Raw genomic sequence first — 23,492 nt, 5'->3', positions numbered from 1 at the left:
TTGCATTTACTAAGCGCCTTTACTATGTGCTGTGTGCTAGGGTAGATACAAGGTCATCGAACTATATCCTGTCCCAGTCCCACAAGGTGTCCAGAATCTATCAAATGCCCATTTATCTTAAGTGATTATTTTTAACAAATGCATTGAAAATAACCATGACATCATCTCATTGACTATATGGTTGCCTTGCAGCAGGACTTGATGTGCTTAATAAATGACATTATTATAATTAGATAATTTGAGACCTTCCCGATTAAGCCCTCTTTTCCCTGACTCCCTCTCCCTTCTGCATCGCCTATGCACTTGGATCCGTATCCTTTGGGTATTTGGTTTTCATCCCACCCTCAGCCCCACAGCACTATGTATAGATCTGTAAATTATTTACTTATATTAATATCCATCCCCCCCTCTAGACTGCAAGATCTTTGTGGGCAGGGAACGGGTCTACCAACTCTGTTGCATTTTACTCTCCAAGTGCTTAGTAGTACTGCTACTAATAATAATACAGTGCTTTGCACACAGTAAGTGCTCAATAAATGCCACTGATTGATTAGATCGCAAGGTGCTGAGTTAGGGAAGGACAGAGAAAGATGCTGGTCTGGGTCACGCCTCCCCAGGCTAATAATTCGACAGATGAATCAGAACGAGGCATCCAAACCATCAAGATGGCTCAAAGTGAAGAAACCCAGCCAGGAGGTCTGTCTCCTGGGCAACCACCAAGACGGAGGGTTTTGGCAAAGCAGTTCCTCAAGACTGATTTGACAGTGATGCTGTAGATTGAAAAATGATTGCATTTGCTGTGGAGCAAGAAATCATGATCTAAACCTTGTAATTCCACAGCCAAAACAGGGATGCCTCCTCTTAATTGAATCCCAAATGGGTTTCCTCATTCCACGAGTTCCTTCGGGAGATCCTAAATGCCGGAAGTCTGCTTTTTGTCCTTGTTTATAGTTATCCAGCTTCTTAATATGATAACACTGAGGCAAAAATCTTTTCCCAACAAAATGGTCTTCAGAGCTGGGCTTATGTCCAATCTTCTACAGGACAGAGAGAACCCCACTAGTACATGCATGAGAAGCTCTGCTTCTCGTGTAACTCCTTGAGCATCAGCTATCAGCTGAACTCCAGGGAAGGAGTACAATCTAGTGAATAGAGCACCAGCCTGGGAGTCAGAAGGACTTAGGTTCTCATCCCGGCTCTGCCACATGCTTGCTGTATGATCTTGGGGAAGTCACTTAACTCCTCTATGTCTCAGTTCTCTGTAAAATGGGGATTAAGACTGTGAGCTCCAAGTGTGACACGGACTGTGTCCAACCTGATTTGTTTGTATCTACCCCAGCGTTAAATATTTAGCAAATACCATTGGAGGAAAAAAAAAGACAGTCACCAAAGCTGAGGTCCCAGAGTCAGGTCAGTTGGCCAATATGGAGGCAATGGTCATCACAACACCATTTATCTGGGTGGGAGACACAAGAAGAGTGTTGAGGGGATAATTTACACCCAAGACCTGTTTGAAGGTAAACTGAAATGGGGCTCATGCATCCAGGACGACAGAATGAATATTTTTTTAAAACACAGTGAAGCAAGGACCAAAAAGTACAATTGCATCATTCTAGTATCCCTACCCCTGGATGACTGTTCTTCGGAGTGTATTTTCTAAATTGAAGCTGAGATTCTCGTTGGTCTAGTTGAGTTCCCATCCCTTGCCTCAGGACATCTCCCACAATACTGAGGAAAAATGACCTTTGAATTTGAAGATTACAAAGAGGGTTAGTGGGAGACTGGGGCACCAGACTAACCAATGAGATGTTTGTCATTTATTAAGCATGTCAAGTTCTGTTGTAAGACAGCCATATATAGTCAGAGTAAAGTCACATGATCTCAAGTGCTGCAAGGGATAACTTTCACATGAGCCCTTTCACAATTTTCACCTGGAGAGATGTCAGTTAGACATGAGTGTTTTCAATGCCCCGCTGTCCTCTGGCAGCCCCAGATATGATTTCTCTGCCCAAAGCATCAATTTCAAATGAGAAGGTCACTTTTCCTCAGAAGTGTGGGAGATGTCCTGAGGCAAGAGATGGGAACACAACTAGAGCGACAAAAATCTTGACCTCAGTTTAGAAAATACACTTTGAAGAATAGTCCATCCACCGGTAGGGAGGTTAGAATGATGCAATGGCTCTTTTCAAGATTTGCCCTTAGTACAGAATTAAGAAAGATCCAGCACCACTGGGGTGACTGTTAATGGTCTGGGAAGTGTTTAAAGCAGTGTTCTGCACACGGTAAGAGCTCAATAAATACCACTGATTTGAAAATCATCATCAGGCTAAGAGATATATTTAGCCCTATGGTAGGTATGAAAGAAAGAACTAATGGGAAAGGTTGGGTTTCTTGGGGTAATAGTGAAATTCAGAAGTGTTATTTGTTAAGTGCTTACTATGGACCAAGCACATAGGGTAGATAGAAGCTTTGGGCTAGATAAAAGATCATCAGGTCCCACTTGAAGCTCACTGTCTAAGAAGGAGAAAGAACAGGTATTGAACCCCCATTTTGCAGATGAAGGAACTGAGGCACAGAGAAGTTCATTGGTTTGCCCAAGGTCACAGAGCAGGTACGAGGTGGGACTGGGATTAGAACCCGGGTTCTCTGATTCCCAGGCCCGTGCTGTTCTTTCCCTGTCCTGATTGAAAGTGGGGTTATGGGTAAGTGAAGCTGTGGGGGAAATTGTGTGGGGAAATGAGGTGAATCACAGAGGGCCTCACAGAGGAGGTGTGATTAAAGGTGACCCTTGAAGATGGGAAGATCAGTAGTCAGCCAGATATGAGTGCAGAGGAAGTTCCAGGAAGAAGGGAGGGCGAGAGCAAGGGGTCCACTGACAGAGAGATGAGAAAGGGACTTCACTTCTCTGTGCCTCAGTTACCTCATCTGTAATTGAGGATTGAGACTTTGAGCCCTATGCGGGACAGGGACTGTGTCCAACCTGATTTATTTGTATCCACTTCAGTGCTTAGTACGATGCCTGGCTCATAGTGCATGCTTAACAAATCTTCGAATACCATCGAGTCATTTTGGACCCATTGCGACTCCATGGATACACCCTCTTCAGAACATCCCGTTCTCTGTCATAAGGTCATTCTGGTATGTGAATCCTTAGAGTTTTTACTTAATGCAGCAATTATTATTACTAAAGAGACAGTGCGTAATTGAGTTTCAGTCCAGTGACCATTGCAAAGCAGGAAAATGTCCACTCTGAACCTTTCTTTTTGCTGTCCCAGCTGCAGTTCACATAGTTTAGATATGTAAATTTAACTGGGGCAGAGAGTTTTGTTTTTGCAAGAGTCAGAAAGAACTTTCTAATGGTCAAATGGTTAAACCTAGGACTGTGTTTCTTTTCAGGAAGCCTGGCTGGTTTCAACTTTGCATTTCCCATGCCCTAAATCATATGCAAAGAACTCATTCACGATATGGAATTCATACCACAGATACCAAAGGAAAGGAGTGAAAGAGATAAAATAGTCTTAGCCCACGCTGCAGCTCGAAACTCAAGCGTATCCAAGGAAGTTATTATGGCCCAACTGTAAATAAGAGTGAGAGGGAATTTATCTTAGAAACATTTGAGGTTCTTTTTGTTTGGAGACTGCTGATGTTGGAAAGCCAAACCTTGTTTTGAGTTATAGTGGTGACAAATCTGGCCAAATTTCCTAGAAAGAATGAAAGCTGCTACAATGGAAATGATCTGCTTGTTTCATTTCAATTTCATTTGTATTAAAACAAAGATGTGTTAATGAATGGCTGGTCTGAGAATAGAATGGTTATTAATAACTTCTCAGTCTCAGTAGTGCTGGCAGCCTTAGATCATTTTAATGAAAGTTGAATAAAATGAGTGTTTAATATTCCTCCGGAAGAGGGAGGGACTCTGTGTTGGGCACCTTTTTCAAGTTAGCTTTTATCACTCCAAGTATCAATCAACAGTATTTATTGATTGAGTGCTTACTCTGTGCTAAGCACTTAATAATAATAATGATGGCATTTATTAAGCACTTGAGAGTATGACAGAGCTGGTAGACACAATAATAATAATTGTTATAATTGATACTACTTACTACTAATAATAATGTGGTATTTGTTAAGCGCTTACTATGTACCAGGCACTGTAATAAGCACTAGGGTAGATACAAGCAAAGTGGACTGGACAAAGTCTCTGTCCCCCATGTGGTTCACAGACTTAGTCCCTATTTTACAGATGAGATAACTAAGGCACAGTGAAATGAGGTGACTCGCCCAGTGTCACATAGCAGACAAGTGGCAGAACTGGGATAATAGTAATAATGCATTTTCACTCTGCAGTCTGCTGGGACAGGAGCCCAGAAGTGACCCAAGGCAGAGCAGACAGATTCAGTGATGGAAAGAACATGTCTCCCACGTCATGGACTCCCGGCTGTCTGCCAAGACCCCAGAAATTCTTTGCCCCGTGCAGGCAGAGAATGGAGGAGAAAGCATTCTTAAGTGCACTCTGGAGGGATTTCTGGTCTACGGCCCCAAACGTTGACTTTTGCTCTCTGGTTATTTAGACAGCGGGGGCCAACTGATGATTTCCCAAGTGAACTCCGGCCTAGAAGATGCAAAGTGCTAGGCAAATGGTAGCGAATCCTGTAGCCAGCCATTGGCCATGGTGTGGTAGGCTAATGGCTAGCCAGATTCTCCCTAGGAGCAGATTGGGGTCCTTGTGCTCCCCTAGTCAGGAGCAAGAATGCTTTCTCTTCCATTCTCTGCCTGCACAGGGCAAAGAATTTCTGGGGTCTTGGCAGACAGCTGGGAGTCCATGAAGTGGGAGACATGTTCTTTCCATCACTGAGTCTGTCTGCTCTTCCTTGGGTCACTTCTGGGCTCCTGTCCCAGCAGACTGCAGAGTAAAAATGCATTATTACTATTATCCCAGTTCTGCCACTTGTCTGCTATGTGACATTGGGCGAGTCACCTCACTTCAGTTAGGAAAGAACTGTTGGGGCATCATATGGACCTGGGAAACTTGGGAGGTCACATACAGGAAATATACTCCACTGAAATATCTATTTCACTGGGGGTCCGGGCGGATTCATTTTAACCACTCCTTGTTCACTGGCAGAGAGCGTGTTTAAATTCTATTTCAGGATGTTAGGTCACACCATATTTTCTAAAGCTCAGATGGGCTTGTCACTACTTTTCGCTAACGGCCCATATTCGAAAAGTTTAATTACTATCTTGTGAGCTATGAACCGCTCGAATTTGCTAAGGAGTCTGCTGCCTAGAGTCGAGAGTATAAAATATAGTAGGCTAAATGTAAATGCTCTCCTCCTGGAAGACACATTTTAGTGGCGAGGGGACTGAACATCTGTTGCTGTTAAGGAAAGCATTCCAGTTGCTGGGAAAGGGAAATTCATTTCTTATGGGATACCTAGTGGATAGAGCACAGGCCTGGGACTCAGAAGGACCTGGGTTCTAATCCTATCTCTGCCACTTATCTGCTCTGTGATTGTGGGCAAGTCACTTCACTTCTCTATGCCTCAGTTACCTCACTTATAAAGTGGGGATTAAAACTGAGTCCCATGTGGGACAGAGACTGTGTCCAACCTGATTAGTTTGGATCTATCCCAGCACATAGTACAATGCCTCGCATATAGTAAGCCCTTCACAAATACCATAAAAAAATGTATGGGGGCCAGGGGCAGGTAATGCTGCTCAATTTGGGGGAAAATCCCCTTTCAGGGAGTTCATTCATTCATTCAATCGTATTTATTGAGCGCTTATTGTGTGCAGAGCACTGTACTAAGCGCTTGAGAAGTACAAGTTGGCAACATATAGAGACGGTCCCTACCCAACAGTGGGCTCACAGTCTAGAAGGGGGAGACAGAAAACAAAACAAAACATATTAACAAAATAAAATAAGTAGAATAAATATGTACAAGTAAAATAGAGTAATAAATATGTACAAAAATATATACATATGTACATGTGTTGTGGGGAAGGGAAGGAGGTAAGGCGGGGGGGATGGAGAGGGGCAGGAGGGGGAGAGGAAGGAGGGGGCTCAGTCTGGGAAGGCCTCCTGGAGGAGGTGAGCTCTCAGTAGGGCCTTGAATGGAGGAAGAGAGCTAGCTTGGCGGATGTGGGGAGGGAGGGCATTCCAGGCCAGGGGGATGATGTGGGCCGGGGGTCGATAGTAGGACAGACGAGAACGAGGCGCGGCGATGAGGTTAGCAGCAGAGGAGCGGAAGGTGTGGGCTGGGCTGTAGAAGGAGATAAGGGAGGTGAGATAGGAGGGGGCGAGGTGATGGACAGCCTTGAAGGTTGCTGGACAGCAACTACAGAGTGGAGTGATGGTAGTAATTTGACTAATTAGCATTTTTGTTTCCTTGACAGCCTGTCTCTGGGCAGGTCCAGTAACTCACTTGTTAAGCCACTTGTCAAGCCACTTGTCTGGCCTTGGTGTCTGTGTAACTAAAGGAAATGATCCTTCAGTGGGGAGGCAGATATTGCTAAATTTCTCCAGCCAATTGTGTCTGTCTCTGTGGCCAGCTTGGCTCATTCATTAGGATTTTGAATAAATGCCTGAATAAAGTCACCAAATAGGATTAAATCAAATCTGTTATTGCTAGGATGCGGTCCAACTCACTCCCTTCTTGGTCTGGAGTAATCCATCTTCCTCCTTTCCCCAAGATTCTCTCAACCAATCAAAGGTATTTATTGAGTGTTTATTATGTGCAGAGCACTGAACTAAGTGCTTGGGAGACAATACAATAGTTGATAGATATGATTCCTACCAGCAATCCACTGCAAGTTGGTGGTAGAGCAGGGACCGGAAACTGTGCTTTTCTTAAAAGTAATATTAGTAATAATAGTATTTAAGTGCTTACTATGTGCCAAGCACTGGAGCAGATACAAATTAATCAGGTCAGATATAGTCCCTAATCCCACCTGGGGTTTACAGTCTAAGTAGAAGGGAGAAAAGGTATTGAATCCCCATTTTACAGAAGAGGAAACTGAAACCCAGAGCAGTTGAGGGACTGGGCCAAGGTCATGCAGCAGCCAAGTGATGGAACTGGGATTGAAAACCAGGTTCTCTGGGTCCTGGGCCCGTGCTCCTTCTACTAGGCCACATTGTTTCTTGTCTTAGTCTTAGCCCCATTGCTTCTTACAGAGGTAGGAATGTGTTCGGTGAAGTCAAAAGAGCTGCCGCATGCTCTGAGCTAGATCTGAGACCATCGGATTGGACCCAGTCGCTATCCCACACAGGGCTCACAATCTAGACAATAAGGGAAGAAGGCATTCTTTACCTGTTTACCGACAAGGAAACAGAGATCCAGAGAGATTAAGTGACTTGATCAAGGTCACACGGCAGGAATGTGTCTGTTTGTTGTTATAGTGTACTCTCCCAAGTGGTTAGTACAGTGCTTTGCATACAGTAAGCTCTCAATAAATACAGCTGAATGATTGAATGCCGGGCTCAGTCCCAGACTGTTTCCACTGGATTTCACTGCCCATCTGAAATGCCCTATTAAACCTCAATCTATCAATTCAACAAGCAATAGGATTTATTAAGCATTTGCTCTGAACTGTTGCTTCCCTTCTCTGTGCCTCAGTTTCCTCATCTGTAAAATGGGGAATAAATAGCTGTTTTTCCTCTTCCTTAAGGGTCTGTGTCTAACCTGATTATCTCGAATCTATCCCAACAGTTAGAACAGCGCTTAACAAATCCCACAATTATTAATGTGTGACCTGTTGGGCACTTTCTGTCCTGGCTACCTTCCAACCTGTGATCAATAATCGTTTGTCATGTAGTTTCAATCTAAGAGTGAGAGCTCAAACCACCTGGTTGTTTGCCTCCAACAGGAATCAATCAGCCAATCAACAGTTATTTGTTCAATACCATTTCTGTGCAGAACAGTGCCTTGAGGGATTTTTTTGCCTACTCTGGGGTCTAGCAACACCCGATAAAAAGAGGAGGAGAAGAGGAGAAAATGCATCTTTAAATGAGGACAGTATTGAATGCAATGAGGACAGAAAACTTTGTTCTCTCCAACATTCAGAGAACATAACAGTTAAAATTAAATTCCCCCAAGATGACCTCTCATTGCCCACACACTTTTCTTGTTTTTCAGATCTTCACAGCCTTGATCAAGAGACCAGTAGGTCAGGCACCCTGAGTGGGAGACATTTTCACTGTTTTCAGCTCCATCGTTATCTCTTCAGGTGGCTGAGGTTAAGTTGTAAAATCCTTCCAGAGTGTTTGTAAGTTAAGTAGCACTTAGTATGCTCCCGCACTCACTGTGCTTTGGCATATGAGAAGCAGCATGGCCTAGTGGATGGAACAAAGGCCTGGGAGTAAGAAGGACCTGGGTTCTAATCCTAGCTCTGCCACTTGTGTGCTGTGTGCCCTTGGGCAAGTTACTTAACTTCTCTGTGCCTCAGTTACTTCATCTCTAAAATGGGCATTTAAGACTGTGATCCCCAGAATGGGCTATGGACTAAGTCCAACCTGATTTATCTTGTAATACCCCAGTGCTCAGTACAGTGCCTCTCTGAGCCTCAGTTTCCTCATCTGTAGAAGTGGGGCTAAGATACCTGTTTTCCCTCACACCTAGACTGTGAGCCCCATGTTGGGTCAGGACTTGGTCTGATCTGTTTATGTTGTATCTACCATGGTGCTGGGCAGAAAACATTATAATTAATACAATTTATTATTATTGTTATTATTATCGTTATGGTACTTGTTCACTGTGGTACTTGTTAAGCACTTCCTATGTGCCAAAAGCCAAGCACTGTTCTAAGCAATGGGGTAGATACAAGTTAATTGGTTGGATATAATCCCTGTCCCACATGGGATTGCATTCTAAATTGGAAGGAGTAGGCTTTAGTCCCCATTATAAAGATGTGGAAACTGAGGCACAGAGAAGCATAGTGACTTGCCCACGGTCATAAAACAGACACATGGCAGAGCCAGGTTTACAACCCAGGTCCTCTGACTCCTAGGCTCTTTTCACTAGGCTAAGCTGCTTCTCTATTATTAACAAACAACTTTGTTATTATTATGGAAAAGATTACAGCTGATTTTGGCCGGAGGTTGACATTTCTCCTCTCCTCAGCTCAGATCAGTCCCTGATGTCAGAGAACAATTCTTTTTAAAAATATTTCAAGCCAAAAAGGAAGAGGAAAAAATGCTTTCCTCTTTGCTCTCTATCGTCACCCCTCTGGACAGTGACTCCTGACATACTAGGAACAGTGAATTTGGCAACTTTAGTTGAACTTTCAGCTGGTAATTCATCCCTGGCTTCTTGCAATCCTGCCCCAGCTCTGATTAAGTTCCTTGCAATTTGGTCTTTCTGTTGAGCAGCTGTCTAGTTGCTTAAAGTCGGGCTTGATTTCCCACATCGAGGAGTTTTGAAAACCCTTGAATGCAGAGGGCCTTGAAAGAAAAGTCCTCAAGCTTTGAGAACAAATTCTCCTACCTGCAATTGTCCAATGGTAGAAGCCCATAGGAACTGCCATTCAATCAGTCATATTTATTGAGCCCTTACTGTGCACAAGGCACTGTACTAAGTGATTGGGAAACTAAAGCACAATATAAGAAACACATTGCCTACCCACAACGAGCTCACAATCTAGTGGACCAAAGGGAATAAGAAGACTGTAACACCTTGCTTTATGAAGCGCAGTTTTATTTTGCCAAAGTGCTTTCACATCAGTTTTCTCCTATTATCCTCTCAACATCCAGGGATGTCAGCTTTGGTAAGGGAGGAAGTTCAAGCTGGGGGAACTGCATGACCAAGGGGATGGAGGTGGGAGGGAGGCAGAGGTGGAAGGGTAGCATGGGAGGAATTAATCTGACAAAGTCCCTGTCCCACATGGGGCTCAAGGGGGAAGGGGAGCAGGTACTGAATCTCTAGATGAGGCACCGAAAGGTTAAGTGATTTATCCAAGGCCATGCACCATCCCAGTAAGTCATGCTTCTTCTCTTATTTATAACAGTATCCAGCAAGAGAATCGCTCCAAGCAAGGTACCTTGTCCAAACACCACTTTCTTATCCTTTCCTCCCTTTAAGCAATTGATATTTGCTCCCATCATCAGCCCCACAGCACTTATGCCCATTTCTGTAATTTTTTTAACATCTGTCCCTAATAATAATAATGGCATTTATTAAGCGCTTACTATGTGCAAAGCACTGTTCTAAGCCCTGGGGGGATACAAGGTAATCAGGTTGTCCCACGGGGGGCTCACAGTCAATCTCCATTTTACAGATTAGGTAACTGAGGCACAGAGAAGTTAAGTGACTTGCCCAAAGTCACACAGCTGACAGTTGACAGAGCCAGGATTTGAACCCATGACCACTGACTCCAAAGCCCAGGCTCTTTTCCACTGAACCATGCTGCTTCTCTAGACTGTAAACTCCTTGTGGCCAGGGAATGTGTTTACTAACTCTGGTTTTATTTTTTTAATGGTATTTATCAAGCACTTACTATGTGCCAGGCACTGTACTAAGTGCTGGGGTAGAGGCAAGCTAATCAGGTTGGACACAGTCCATGTCCCACCTGGGGCTCACATTCTTAATCCCCTTTTTACAGATGAAGTATCTGTGACAAAGTGAAGTGACTTCCCCAAGATTACAGAACAGACAAGTGACAGAGTGTTATAATGTATTCTCCTAAGCGCTTAGTACAGTGCTCTGCCCACAGTAAGTACTCAATAAATGTAATTGATGAATTGACTGATTAATTGATTTTCACAAATAGAATTAGGAAAGTCTAATTTACACTGCCTGCCCTGCGTGAGGTGGGTGGGTGGAGCTGTTTTAAAGATTCTTCCAGACACTTTAACCTTCAGTTTCCAGGCAAAAACATCTTCTCGCTATGTGCTCTGAATTTGCTTCCTTAATTTCCATTTCTATCAACCTGTTTACAACTTCCTCCAGACTGGAAACGGTAATCCCACAATAGCAGGTCTTCCTCTTACTGCCACTTATTTTTGCCTTCGGCGTACATAAAATTTTATTAGCTTCCTTGGCATAATGTGGGCCAGGCCTCCCCCTGAGGTGAAGACTAGGTTCAAATTTCAGGCAAAATTCTAACGTTCCATTTCCAGCCACAGGGAGCCGTCATGATATAGGCTTAGCGCGAACTCAGTATCCACGGCCGTGACTTGTCCCTTTCCCTCATCATTTGCTCTGTCACTCTGCACTGACTGGCAGTTTTCTCTTTGGAAACGGCAGAGACAAACCTTTGCAGGGACCAGGTGTCTAGTAGGCCAATACTCCTATTTTAGTCCCTGTTGGACTCTGCTCAATGCTATGAAACGTGATATTCTTTGGCCACAATAAGAGCACGTGCTGCCAAAATGGCGAGAAATTCCCTAACCACGTATCAAAAGCCTAGCACCCATTGGGCACTTGGTATTCACCACGGCACTTATGTACATATCTGAAAAATATTTATTTGTATTAATGTCTGTCTCTCTGCTTAGTGCCTGGCACATAGTAAACACTTAACAAATAGCATTATTATTATTATTATCTAGATTGTAAGTTCTTTATGGCAGAGAATGTGTCCATCACCTCTCGTCTTGTACTTTTCCAGATGTTTATTACTGCACACAGTGAGCGCTCAATAAATGCCATTGATTGATAAGTCATTCCTGATGCTTGCGGGTAGGGGAAGTTGCAACTCATTTCTGAGCAATCGATCTATCAGTGGTATTGATTGAGCACTTCCTTTGTGCAGAGCACTGTGCTGTGCACTTCGGAGAGTACAATACAACAGAGTTGGTAGACACCTTCCCTGCCCACAAGAAGTTCATGGTCTAGAGGGAGATATCGACAGCAAAACAAATTGTGGCTAAGGGTATGATTGCTGTGGAGCTGAGGATGGGATGGATATCAAGTGCTTAAAGGATACAGATCTAAGTGCAACAGCGATGCAGAAGGGAGAGTGAGCAGGGGAAATGATGTGATTTTATGTGATTATGTGTGATTTTAGTAGGGCTTTGAATCAATCACATTTATTGAGCGCTTAACTAAGTGCAGGGCACTTAGCGCTAAGCTCTTGGGAGAGTACAGTCCAACAGAATTAGCCGACCTAGTCCCTGCCCGTAATGTGCTTACAGTCTAAAGGGGGAGACAGACATTAATATGAATAAAAGTGGAGAGAGCACTGATCTGTTGGATATGAAAGGGGAATAATAATAATAATGGCATTTATTAAGTGCTTACTAAGTGCGAAGCACTGTTCTAAGCGCTAGGGAGGTTACAAGGTGATCAGGTTGTCCCATGTGGGGCTCACAGTCTTAATCCCCATTTGACAGATGAGGGAACTGAGGCACAGAGAAGTGAAGTGACTTGCCCAGAGTCACACAGCTGACAATTGGCAGAGCCGGGATTTGAACCCATGACCTCTGACTCCAAAGCCTGTGCTGTTTTCCATTGAGCCACGCTGCTTCTCTAGGAAGGAGGTCCAGGCTAGAAGCAGGACGTGGGCAAGGGGTCAGCTTCGAGATAGACGAGATAGAGGTACCATGAGTAGGTACTTTTTGAGGATTTTGAGGAGTGGGGAGATTCATTCAGTTGTATTTATCAAGGGTTTACTGTGTGCAGAATACTGTATTAAACACTTGGGAAAGTGCAAAACAGCTATAGAGAGAGAAAAATCAGTGCTTGTCAGTCAGTCGACCATATTTATAGAGCATTTACTGTGTACAGAGTACTAGGCGCGGGGGAGAATACAGTACAACAATAAACAGATACATTTCCTGCCTGCAGTGAGTCTGCAGGCTAGAGGGGGAGGCACACATTAATATAAATAAATTATTTGTGCTTGCCACACAGATTAGAACACCTTGCCTTTTTTTCGTTTACCCCATCTGTAAATTATTCGTGACTGCATCCCCCGTTAGATTTGTAAGCATCGAGTACGTGCTTGATAATAAATCCTGAGGATGATGATGGTGGATCTTCCACCAGACTGACAGCTGAAACTTGGTCCAATAACAAACCACTTAGAGCCTTGAAACCTGGATGAAGAAATTGGATATAATAGGCTAGTTGTAGATTTAGTGCCACTCACACTTTCTTAATTATCATTATTATTGTTAATAATAGCTGTGGTCCTTATTATTAACTACAATAACTGGTATTTGTTATTATTATAATAATAATTATGGTATTTGTTCAGCACTTACTATGTACCAAGCACCATACTAAGCGCTGGGGTAGGTATAAGATCATCAGGTCCCACACGAGCCTCATAGTTTAAGTAAGGGGAGAACAGGTATTGAATCCCCATTTTATAGATGAGGAAACTGAGGCTCAGAGAATTGACTTGTCCAGGGTCATACAACAGATATGGGGCGGAGCTGGAATTAGAATCCAGGTCCTCTGACTTCCAGGCTCCTGCTCTTTGCACTAGGCCACAATGCACTTCCCAAGTCTAAGACAGAGGGTGAGTAGGTATTTTATCCCTGTTTTTACGGATGAGCAAATTGAGTCACGGAGAAGTTAAGTGACTTTCTGAAGGCGCCAAAGCAGGCAAGAGGGAGAGTTGGGACTAGAACCCAGTCCTCTAGACTGTAAGCTCCTTGTGGGTTGGGAGCGTGCCAACCACCTCTATTATTTTGCATTTTCAAAGTACTCTGTACCCAGTAAGTGCTCAATAAATACAAGTGATTGAAAGATTGCATTTATTGAGCAGCCAGTGGGTGCTGTGCTGTAAACTAAGCACTTGGGAAATCCAAAACAAGCAAGTGACCCATTCCGTGCCCACAAGGAGTACACATTCTAACAGGGAAGACAGACACATAAGTCTTTAAAAACAGATCACTACTGCTACCGCTTCGTGGTTTTCTAGAATCAGATTCCAAATGTAATTTGGTGGTGGTTGAAATGAACTGGGCAGCAGATTAATTTACTTTAAATGAAAAAGAGATCAGCCTCTTCCACCGGCAAGAACAATTTTAAAGGTCACTGGAAGATTATTCCATTTTAACTTCCCCGAGTTAGGAAAAATTTGAGAATCACCTGAGCAGCATATCAGAGAATGCCTGCATGTCTGGTGTTGGGGTAATCCGCTTTTCAGAGGCAAAAAGAAAAGTCCATCTTCAGTCATGTTAGCTTTCCACCTGCATAAGTTCTACAGAGTTTATTTGAGAAGTATTTGTGTATTGATCGACTAATTGATCAGTGTGGCTTAGTGGAAAGAGAAAGGGCTTGGGAGTCAGAGGATGTGGGTTCTAATCCCGTTCCGCCACTTGTCTGCTGTGTGACCTTGGGCAAGTCACTTAACGTCTCTGTGCCTCAGTTACCTCATCTGTAACATGGGGATTAAAAGTGTGAGTCCCACATGGGACAATCTGATTACCTTGTATCCACCCCAGTGCTTGGAACAGTGCTTGGCACATAGTGCTTAACAAATACCATTATTATTATTAATATTTTTATGAGCGTCCACTGAGTTCCCAGCATTTAGGAGAGCACACATGATCCCTGTCCTCAAAGAGCTTACAATTTAGAGGTGTGTGTGTATACCACCACTACCATTCATTCATTCATTCAGTCGTATTTATTGAGCGCTTACTGTGTGCAGAGCACTGTACTAAGCGCTTGGGAAGTACAAGTTGGCAGCATATAGAGACGGTCCCTATCCAACAGCGGGATCACAGTCTAGAAGGGGGAGACAGACAACAAAACAAAACATATTAACAAAATAAAATAAATAGGATAAATATATACAAATAAAATAGAGTAATAAATACATATACATATATATATGAAGTCCAAGTTGGCAACATATAGAGACGGTCCCTATCCAACAGCAGGCTCACAGTGATGATATAGTGCTATGTACTGTAGTATGCACTGGGGTAGATACAGGATAATCGGGTCTCACAGTCTAAGGAGGAGGGAGAACAGGTATTGAATCCCCATTTTACAGATGATGAAACAGGCACAGAGAGGCCAAGAGGACTTGTTCAAGTTCACAGGGCAGGTAAGTGGGGGTGCGGGGACTGGAAGCAGAGCCTAGTGACGCCTAAGTCCCTTATTCGCTCCACTAGGGGGCACTGCCTCCCACTCAGTCTTCCTCGCTGTATGAAATGATGTGAGCAGCACTTTCAGAGAACCGACGGGACTTCCATCCTTTTTGGACCATTCAAGGGGCAAAAATAATAAAGCAGAGCTAGCCCATATTCCAGCACTTCCCTTCCCCCTCCTCGGGGGGACGCTCCAGCAGGGAGGTAGCTATCTGTTCAGCAGGGTGGACAAACTCCAGCCCTAGGCAATACAAGCGCTTGGTACAATGCTCTGCACACACTAAGTGCTCTATAAATAACTGAATGAATAGGGCAAGAGAGACGTTCCTGATTAGGCTACTCTTCCCCCCCTTAAAACGGGGCCACAGCACCTGCATCCCCCCCTCCCCAACCCAGTGTTCTTAAACTCCGTTGGACTGTAAGCTCCTTGCACGCAGGTAACATATCAATCCATTGCATTGTAGTCCCCCAAGCTTTTGGGCCCCTCTCAGGATCGCACCTGGAGAGTTTCCAGTACTCTACCCAGTCTCGACTTTGGAAGGGAGGGTCAAGCAGAGGCCTACCCATTCCATTCCCAATTTGGGAAGTGGCTAGCTAGTGGCCGGCAATCTGCTACAAGTCAAAACTCACCCGTGCGGGGCAGCAGCGGCATGGGAGAGAGTCGAGGGCGGAGACCCAAGTTCGCTGCATGGACAAAGGCGATGGGAAAATACTTCTGGATTTTTATCAAGAAAATTCTTTGGATACGCTACCAGAATGATTACAGTTGGAGAGTGAGGCATTCTGGGAGAGATGTGTCCACCGAGTCTTTATGGGTCAGAGACGACTCGACAGCATAAGACAAGACCAGACCAAGCTCTTAGAGTACAACATGAAAGTGGTAGTTTGTTCTCCGCACACAGTAGCCTGTGAGCTTCTTGAGGGTAGGGATCATGTCTACCAACTCTGGGATTAAGACTGTGAGCTCCACGTGGGACAACCTGATTACCTTGTATCCACCCCAGCGTTTAGAACGGTGCTTGGCACATAGTAAGTGCTTAACAAATACCATCATTATTAATTATTATCAATATTATTATCGGACCCTCCCAAATGCTTAGTGTCGTGCTCTGCACACAGTAGACTGGAAGCTCCATCAGGGGAGGGATCATGTCTACTGAATGTTGAACACTCTTAAGCGCTTAGTACGATGCCCTACACCCAGTAGATTGGATGCTCCTTGAGGGCAAGGACCATGTCTATAGAATTCTATTGGACTCTCCCAAATAGTATAGAGCTCCCCACACAATAGACTGTAAGTTCCTTAAGGGCAGGGATCATGCCAACTGACTTTTTTGCACTGTACTCTCTCAAGAGCTTATTACAGTGCTCTGCGCCCAGTAGACTGGAAGCTTCTTGAGGTCAGAAATCACGTCTACTGACTCTACTGTACTCTCAAGCGCTTAATACAATGCTCTGCACACAGTATTTTGGTAGTTTGATCCCTTGAGGGCAGGGATCATTTATAACGAACACTTTTGTATCGTATTCTCCCATGCGGTTAATACAGTGCTTTGCAAAGTAAGTGCTCAATAAATACCACTGGCTGATGTTGTGATAGTGAAAGCATGTTCCGATCAGCGTGAACACTGTAGCGGATTGCCAAGCTTGGGGTGGGGTCGGGTGTGTGTGTGTGTGTGTGTGTGTAGCGCCGGGTACCTGTGAGCCCGCCCGTTGTTGGGTGGAGACCGTCTCTATATGTTGCCGAGTTGTACTTCCCAAGCGCTTAGTCCAGTGTTCTGCAAACAGTAAGCGCTCAGTAAATACGACTGAATGAATGAATGAAGGTGAGGAGGGAGCGCGGAGTGTGTGAGGACAGAGCGCGTTTTTAGGGGAGGAAGGAGCGGGGTATATCATCATCAATCGTATTTATTAAGCGCTTACTATGTGCAGAGCACTGTACTAAGCGCTTGGGAAGTACAAATTGGCAACATATAGAGACAGTCCCTACCCAACAGTGGGCTATGTGAGCGTTTAGTCCAGTGCTCTGCACACAGTAAGCGCTTAATAAATACGATCGAATGAATGGGAGGAGGGGGCGCGGTATATAGGAGCGCTTAGGCCAGTGCTCTGCGTACAGTAAGCGCTTAATAAATACGATTGAATGAATGGGAGGGGGGAGCGCGGTATATATGAGCAATTAGTCCAGTGCTGTGCACACAGTAAGCGCTTAAATACGATTGAATGAATGGGAGGAGGGAGCGCGGTGTATACGAGCGCTTAGTCCGGTGCTCCGCACACAGTAAGCGCTTAATAAATACGGTCGAATGAATGGGAGGAGGGAGCGCGCTTGTATGGGAGGAAGAGCGATGGGTTGGGGCGTGGGGGGGGGAGGAGGGAGCGCGATTTTAGGGGCGAGCGCGGCGGCCTGGCTGGGAGGAGGGAGAGCGGACAGTCGGGGAGGAGGGGGAGGAGGAGGAGGAGGAGGAGGAGGAGCGGGGCGGGGGCCAACGTGCCGCCGTCGGAGGCAAGGCGGGGGCGGCGGCGGCGGAGGGTTGAGGGCGTCGGGCGGGCCGTGCCGGGCGGGCTGCGGGCGTCGGGCGAGCCGGGCGGGCTGCGGGCGTCGGGCGGGCCGAGCCGGGCGGGCTGCGGGCGTCGGGCGGGCCGAGCCGGGCGGGCTGCGGGCGTCGGGCGGGCCGAGCCGGGCGGGCTGCGGGCGTCGGGCGGGCCGAGCCGGGCGGGCTGCGGGCGTCGGGCGGGCCGAGCCGAGCCGGGCCGGGCTGCGCCGGACGGACGGGCGGGCGGGCGGGCGGACCCTCGCGGCGGCCGCCACATGCGGGGCGGGCGGCGGGCAGCGGGCGCGGAAGTTTAGCGCCGCCCGGACCCCGGGCCCGCCGCGCCCACCGCCCCCACCGCCCCCACCGCCCCCACCGCCATGGGCCGCCCGGACCCAGCCGCTCGGGCCCCGCTCCGCTGCGCCGCGCCGCCCCCGGCCCCGCCCCCGGCTCCGGCCCCGGGCCCGCTGCCCCCGGCCCCGCCGGCCCCGTGCCCGCCGCCGCCGCCGCCCCCGCTGCCGCTGCTCATGCTGCTGCTGCTGCTGCTCCTCCTGCCCGGCTCCGGACACGGAGGTAGGTGCGGACCCCGGCCCCCGCCCCCGCCCCCGCCACGACTTGGGAGAACTCCGCTCGCCCCGCCGGACGCTTCCCAACTTTTGGGGCGGGCCCCGCCGGACCGGACCCGGCCATCCCCGCCCCACCTGGGGGCTCCCGTTCGCCCCCCGCCTCCGTGCCGGCCCCTCATTTGACCCCACAGTGCAAGGCAAACTACCGACTCGTGCCTTCTCTGTCCGCCGGACAGCCGCTTCCCGCCTGGGCAGACCCCGCCTGGGCAGCAGACGCCCCCTGGGCAGCAGACCCCCCGGGCGCTCAGCTGGGGGCCGAGGGCGGGGGGAGATGCCAGGCGGAGCCACCCGGGTGGGAGGGCAGCTCAGGGAGGACCAGATTGGGGGGAGCGTTGGGGGGGGGGGTGTCAGCAACTTGGGAATCTGGCAGGGGTGCCCGCCCAGGTGCGGAGATCTGGCCGAGGCGTCCAGGTGGGTTGATGGGTGGAGGTGCCCAAGTTGTGTTTGGGGGAAAGGGGGGCAGGTGGAAGGTGCCAGGGCCGGGTGCCCAGGTGTGGGTGCCAGGAGGAGAAGCCCCGGTGGAAGTGCTCAGGTGTGGGTGCCAGGTGGAGAAGCCCGGGGGAAGTGCTCGGGTGGGGGTGCCAGGTGGAGATACCAGGAGGAGGTGCCTAGGTGGGAATGCCAGGCGCAGGTTCCCCGGTGGTTTGGCAGGTGGCGGAGCCCCGGTGTAGGAACCCAGGTCGGGGTGCCGGACGTTTCCTCAAAGGGTTTACACTTCGCCCTCCCTCCGGCCCTTTCCCAGTCCACCACTCTCTCCCGGTCCCGGGCCTTATTTATTTTATTTTATTTTATTTTATTTTTTGGTGTGTGTGTGTGTTTGCGTTGCGGGGGGGAAATGAGTGGGTATTCGTTGGGTGTTTCCCACGTGCCAAGCAGTGGGGTAGACGGACAAGACAATCAGATCGGGCAGAGTCCCTGTCCCATAGAGCGTTCCCAGTCTAAGGGGGCGAGTCCTTTTCCCTCTCCCACCTCTCCGCATCCCCGCACCTTCCTCCTCCTCCCCTCTTCCCCCCTCCCCGCCGCTTCTCTCTCTCTCTCTCTCTCTCTCTCTCTCTCTCTCTCTCTCTCTCTCTCTCTCTCCACACACACACACGCCCACCGCGGCCCCGATTCGGGGGGTGTTGGAAGGCGAGCGGCCCACGCTTCGGTGTCTCCCATTGTCCGTTTCCCCCCGCACGAGTTTCCCATGGGCGGGAGGGTCCCCCTTCCTTTCCCGGGCGTTACAAGAGAAACCCTGCCCAATTCGCCCGCGGACGGGACCGAACCGCTCAGGATGCCGTTCGGAAAAGCAGCGGGGGGAAAAAGGATACTGAGAACTTACGCTGATGGACTCCTCCACTTTCCACCGCCCATGGCCCCAGTTCCCGTAGACAAGCAAATTCTGTCCTTGGGCCAAGGGTGTCCACCCCCTCACCCCCAGCATTAAAATCCAACCCCGGGGAGCCACAGCAGAATAAAAGTAATTCCCTCTGTCTCTTCCCCCTCTCTCTCTCCCCACCCCCCTTTTCGCTGCTCAGGTTCCCTTTGGGGGAGCATCGAGGACTACAGCTTGGTCATCCCGAGCAGCACTGATGCCGGGGGGAGATTCCTATCCCACACGGTGTCCGGAGCCGGCAAGGGCCGTGTCCGCCGGGATGCCATCCGCCTCCCGGGCGAAGAGGCCAACGAGCAGATATTTTACAATGTCACGGTGTTCGGGAGAGACTTCCACTTCAGGCTGAGACAGAACTCCAGGCTGATCGCCCCCGGAGCCACGGTTGAGTGGCAGGAAGACTCGAACGTGACCTATGTGGAGCCTCTCCTGGGGAACTGTCTGTACACCGGAGATATTACCGACCTGCCCAACACTTCGGTGGCAATAAGCAATTGCGATGGACTGGTAAGACGCCTTCTCATAATTGTGGTATTCGTTAGGTGCTTACTATGTGCCAGGCACCGTGCTAAGCGGAGCACATCTAAACAAAGCAAATGGATGCAAGCCAATTGAGTTGGACACAGTCCCCATCCCGCAGAGGGCTCACAGTCTACATCCCCATTTTACAGATGAGGTAACTGAGACACAGACAAGTTAAGTGATTTGCCCAAGGCTACACAACAGACAAGTGGTGGAGCAGGATTAGAACCCGTGACTTCCCGACTCCCGGCCCTGTGCTCTATCCACTCCGCCATGCTGCCCCTCTTACTCGTAGTATAACGACGACGGCTCTGACTTACTCTTCTGTACAGCCTGAGGATGAAAAAATCTCTTTGGGGAACTGGAAAACCAGATCATTTCCTCCATAATAAGGAATTCAGCTTAAACTGATGGTCTCCTAAAGCCAAAGATGATGATGATGGTGATGAGAGCAGGCAGTGGTAATCATCAAATAAAGGCACTTACTGTAGGTGTTAAGTGCTGGGTTAAATACATCCTAAGGAGTTCAGACTCAGTTCCTGTCCCACACGGATTCACAGTCTCAGGGTGAGGGAGAACAGGTATTTTTTATCCCCCTTTTATGGATTAGGACACTGAGGCCCAGAAAGGCTAAGTGTCTTGCCCAGGGTCACACAGCAGGCAAGGAGAGGAGCAGGGATAGAACCCAGGCCTTCTGATTCCCAGGCCTTTGCTCCTTCCACCAGCTCTCTCTGTTACAGGGATTTCTTCTTTTCTCACTTGGGAGAAATTTATTTGGCCCTGATGCCCACCACAAGTTGAGCTGCTTCCCAATGGGTTCTTTGAAAAGAAACTTCATGCCTTTCTTGTCGGTTGGTTCGCAGGCACGTTTCATCAATTCATTCAATCGTATTTATTGAGCGCTTACTGTGTGCAGAGCACTGTACTAAGTGTTTAGCACTGTAATCAGTCAGTGGTATTTATTGAGCACTTATTCTGTGCAGAACACTGCTCTAAGCGCTTGGGAGAGTACCCTACAACAGGATTAGCAGACATGTTCCCTGCCTATAATAAGCTTATAGTCTAGAGGACACTTTTGTATCATAATTTCCTCCCTGACTTTCAAGGATTCAGTGCCAAGCATCAGATCCTGAAAACACCTTGAACCTTCCGAAATGTCATCGTCTCTCCTATCTCCATGATTCGGGGGATTCTTAACAAAAGAGATTATACCTAAAACAGGCCACTGTCATACATTAATTTGAAGCGTGCTTAAGGCTTATTTTGGATCTGAAAAAAAAATGTGATCAGCTCTAGCCCTGACCCAGACCTAGGAAAGGTCTTTACACTTACTCTGGAACAAAGCCTCAAATGAAAGCTTCAATTGAAAATGCGATTCCGACTTTTGTGCAAGGAAACTGTTGAAATCCCTGGGGGTGAGAGGTTGGGTGTGGAGAAGCTGTTTGCAGTTATCTATTTTGAACTGTATGTTCAGTGGTCAAACTGTGTCTATTTGGGCCAGATACCTTTAAGCCAAGGCACTGTGTTGAACACTGATTGCTATGTAATGTTAAACTAAACCTTCAGTGAGGAAAGGAGTTTTTCATAGTGATTTCCCTCTCTTTGCCAATTCTTCTTGTTCAGTTTGGCAATCTCCTATTTGGGGAATATGTAATTGTCAGATGCATGTGGTGCTTAAATGACCGTTTACCAAGCATAGGCCCTCTTTTTATGGAATCTTTGAGAAAACTTGCAGTTGCAGTACTAGAAAGCCACAGAGTTAAAGAATATGCCTTTGTCTAAATATATTTCATAAACTTATACATCTATTTGAGGAAAATAGTCAAAATGATGGACCCACTCCCTCTCTAATTTTAAGATGTAAGATTATGTCTTCCTCTTGAGGCAATGGAATCATAAGCCCTCTTTTAGGGGTTTTATACCGACTCACCAAAACAATCTTTCAGCATGGCCTTCTAGACTGTGAGCCCGCTGTTGCTTAGGGACCATCTCTATATGTTGCCAACTTGTACTTCCCAAGCGCTTATTACAGTGCTCTGCACACAGTAAGCCCTCAATAAATGCGATTGAATGAATGAATGGCCTAGTGGAAAGAGCATGGGCCTGGGAATCAGAGGACCTGGGTTCTAATCTTGGCTCTGCCACCTGTCTACTGCGTGACCTCTAGACTATAAACTTGTTGTGGGCAGGGAATGTCTATTGTAATGTTATAATAATAATAATAACAATGATGGCATCTGTTAAGCTCTCACTGTGTGCCAAGCACTGTTCTAAGCGGTGAGGGGGTACAGAGTAGTCAGGTTGTCCCACATGGGGCTCACACTTTTAATCCCATTTTACAGGTGAGGTAACTGAGACACAGAGAAGTTAAGTGACTTGCCCAAAGTCACACAGTTGACAAGTGGTGGAGCTGGGATTAGAACCCATGCATGACCTCTGATTCCCAAGCCCGGGCTCTTCTCACTGAGCCATGCTGCTTCTTTATTATAGTTATATTGTTATAATTATAACAGTTATATTACTCTCCCAAGCACTTAGTACAGTGCTGTGCACACAGTAGGTGCTCAATAAATATAACTGAGTGACCGTGGGCAAGTCACTTCACTGTTCTGGGCCCCAGTTTCATCAAACGGGGATTCAGTAACTGTTCCCCTTCCTACTTAGACTGAGTTCCACGTGGGACCTGATGATCTTGTATCTACCCCTGTGCTTAGTACAGTGCTTGACACATAATAAGCACTTAACAGATACCACAATTATTGTTGTTATTATAATCGTTATTGTTTCACCAGCTGGGCCTACCTGATTAACATTGAGGATAATAAAAATTTTTCATGGGAATGGATGGGAATGGGTTGCTTTTCCCAGGGTTACTTATTGCTTTCAGGTAACTGTCTGATTGGATGCCAGTGCAGAAGGTACAGCCTCAAGCCAAAGAGTAAAGCATATCTTTGTAAAAGACTGTCGGTTTCCAACAAATGAAAGCCGCAGAGATTCTGTGACATATGCACTGCCGCGTTTGGCAAGGGATGCTGGTTGTTTAAGGTAGGTCAAGGGAAGGAAAGACAATTATATCATCAGGGGCTGGCTGGCTTTCCCTCTAGATAGAGTAAGACTACCACTGCATTATCATTCCTGCAAGGTGGGATTTTATGTGTTGAAGCTTGTTTAGGCATATCGATTAAGCAGTAGTATTTATCAAGTGCTTACTTTGTGCAGAACACTGTACTAAGCACTCTGGGTAGTGCAGTAGAAGTAGTGGACATCAGTCGATCAGTGGTATCGACAGAACGCTTACTAGGTGCAGAACATTGTACGACACCCTTGGGGAAGGACAAAAGAGTTAATAGACCCGGTCCCTGCCCTCGGGGAGCTTGCAGCCTACTTTGTGC

At 47.1% G+C, this 23,492-nt stretch overlaps 1 protein-coding gene across 1 annotated transcript in view; it reads left to right on the top strand.

Moving 5' to 3' along the window:
- Positions 1–18,130: 18,130 nt before the first annotated feature.
- The window catches only part of ADAMTS2 (ADAM metallopeptidase with thrombospondin type 1 motif 2), a 143,650-nt gene continuing 138,288 nt past the window's right edge, over positions 18,131–23,492 (top strand). Inside the window, 2 exon segments of the mRNA XM_038771086.1 lie at positions 18,131–18,153; positions 19,724–20,085. The gene's annotated coding sequence lies outside the window, so the exon portion shown is untranslated.

The sequence above is a fragment of the Tachyglossus aculeatus genome, chromosome X2 (genome assembly GCF_015852505.1).
Source record: "Tachyglossus aculeatus isolate mTacAcu1 chromosome X2, mTacAcu1.pri, whole genome shotgun sequence".
NCBI classification, from domain to species: Eukaryota; Metazoa; Chordata; class Mammalia; order Monotremata; family Tachyglossidae; genus Tachyglossus; species Tachyglossus aculeatus.
Note: the sequence above shows the minus strand (reverse complement) of the source record. Positions and strands in the feature narration are given on the sequence as shown.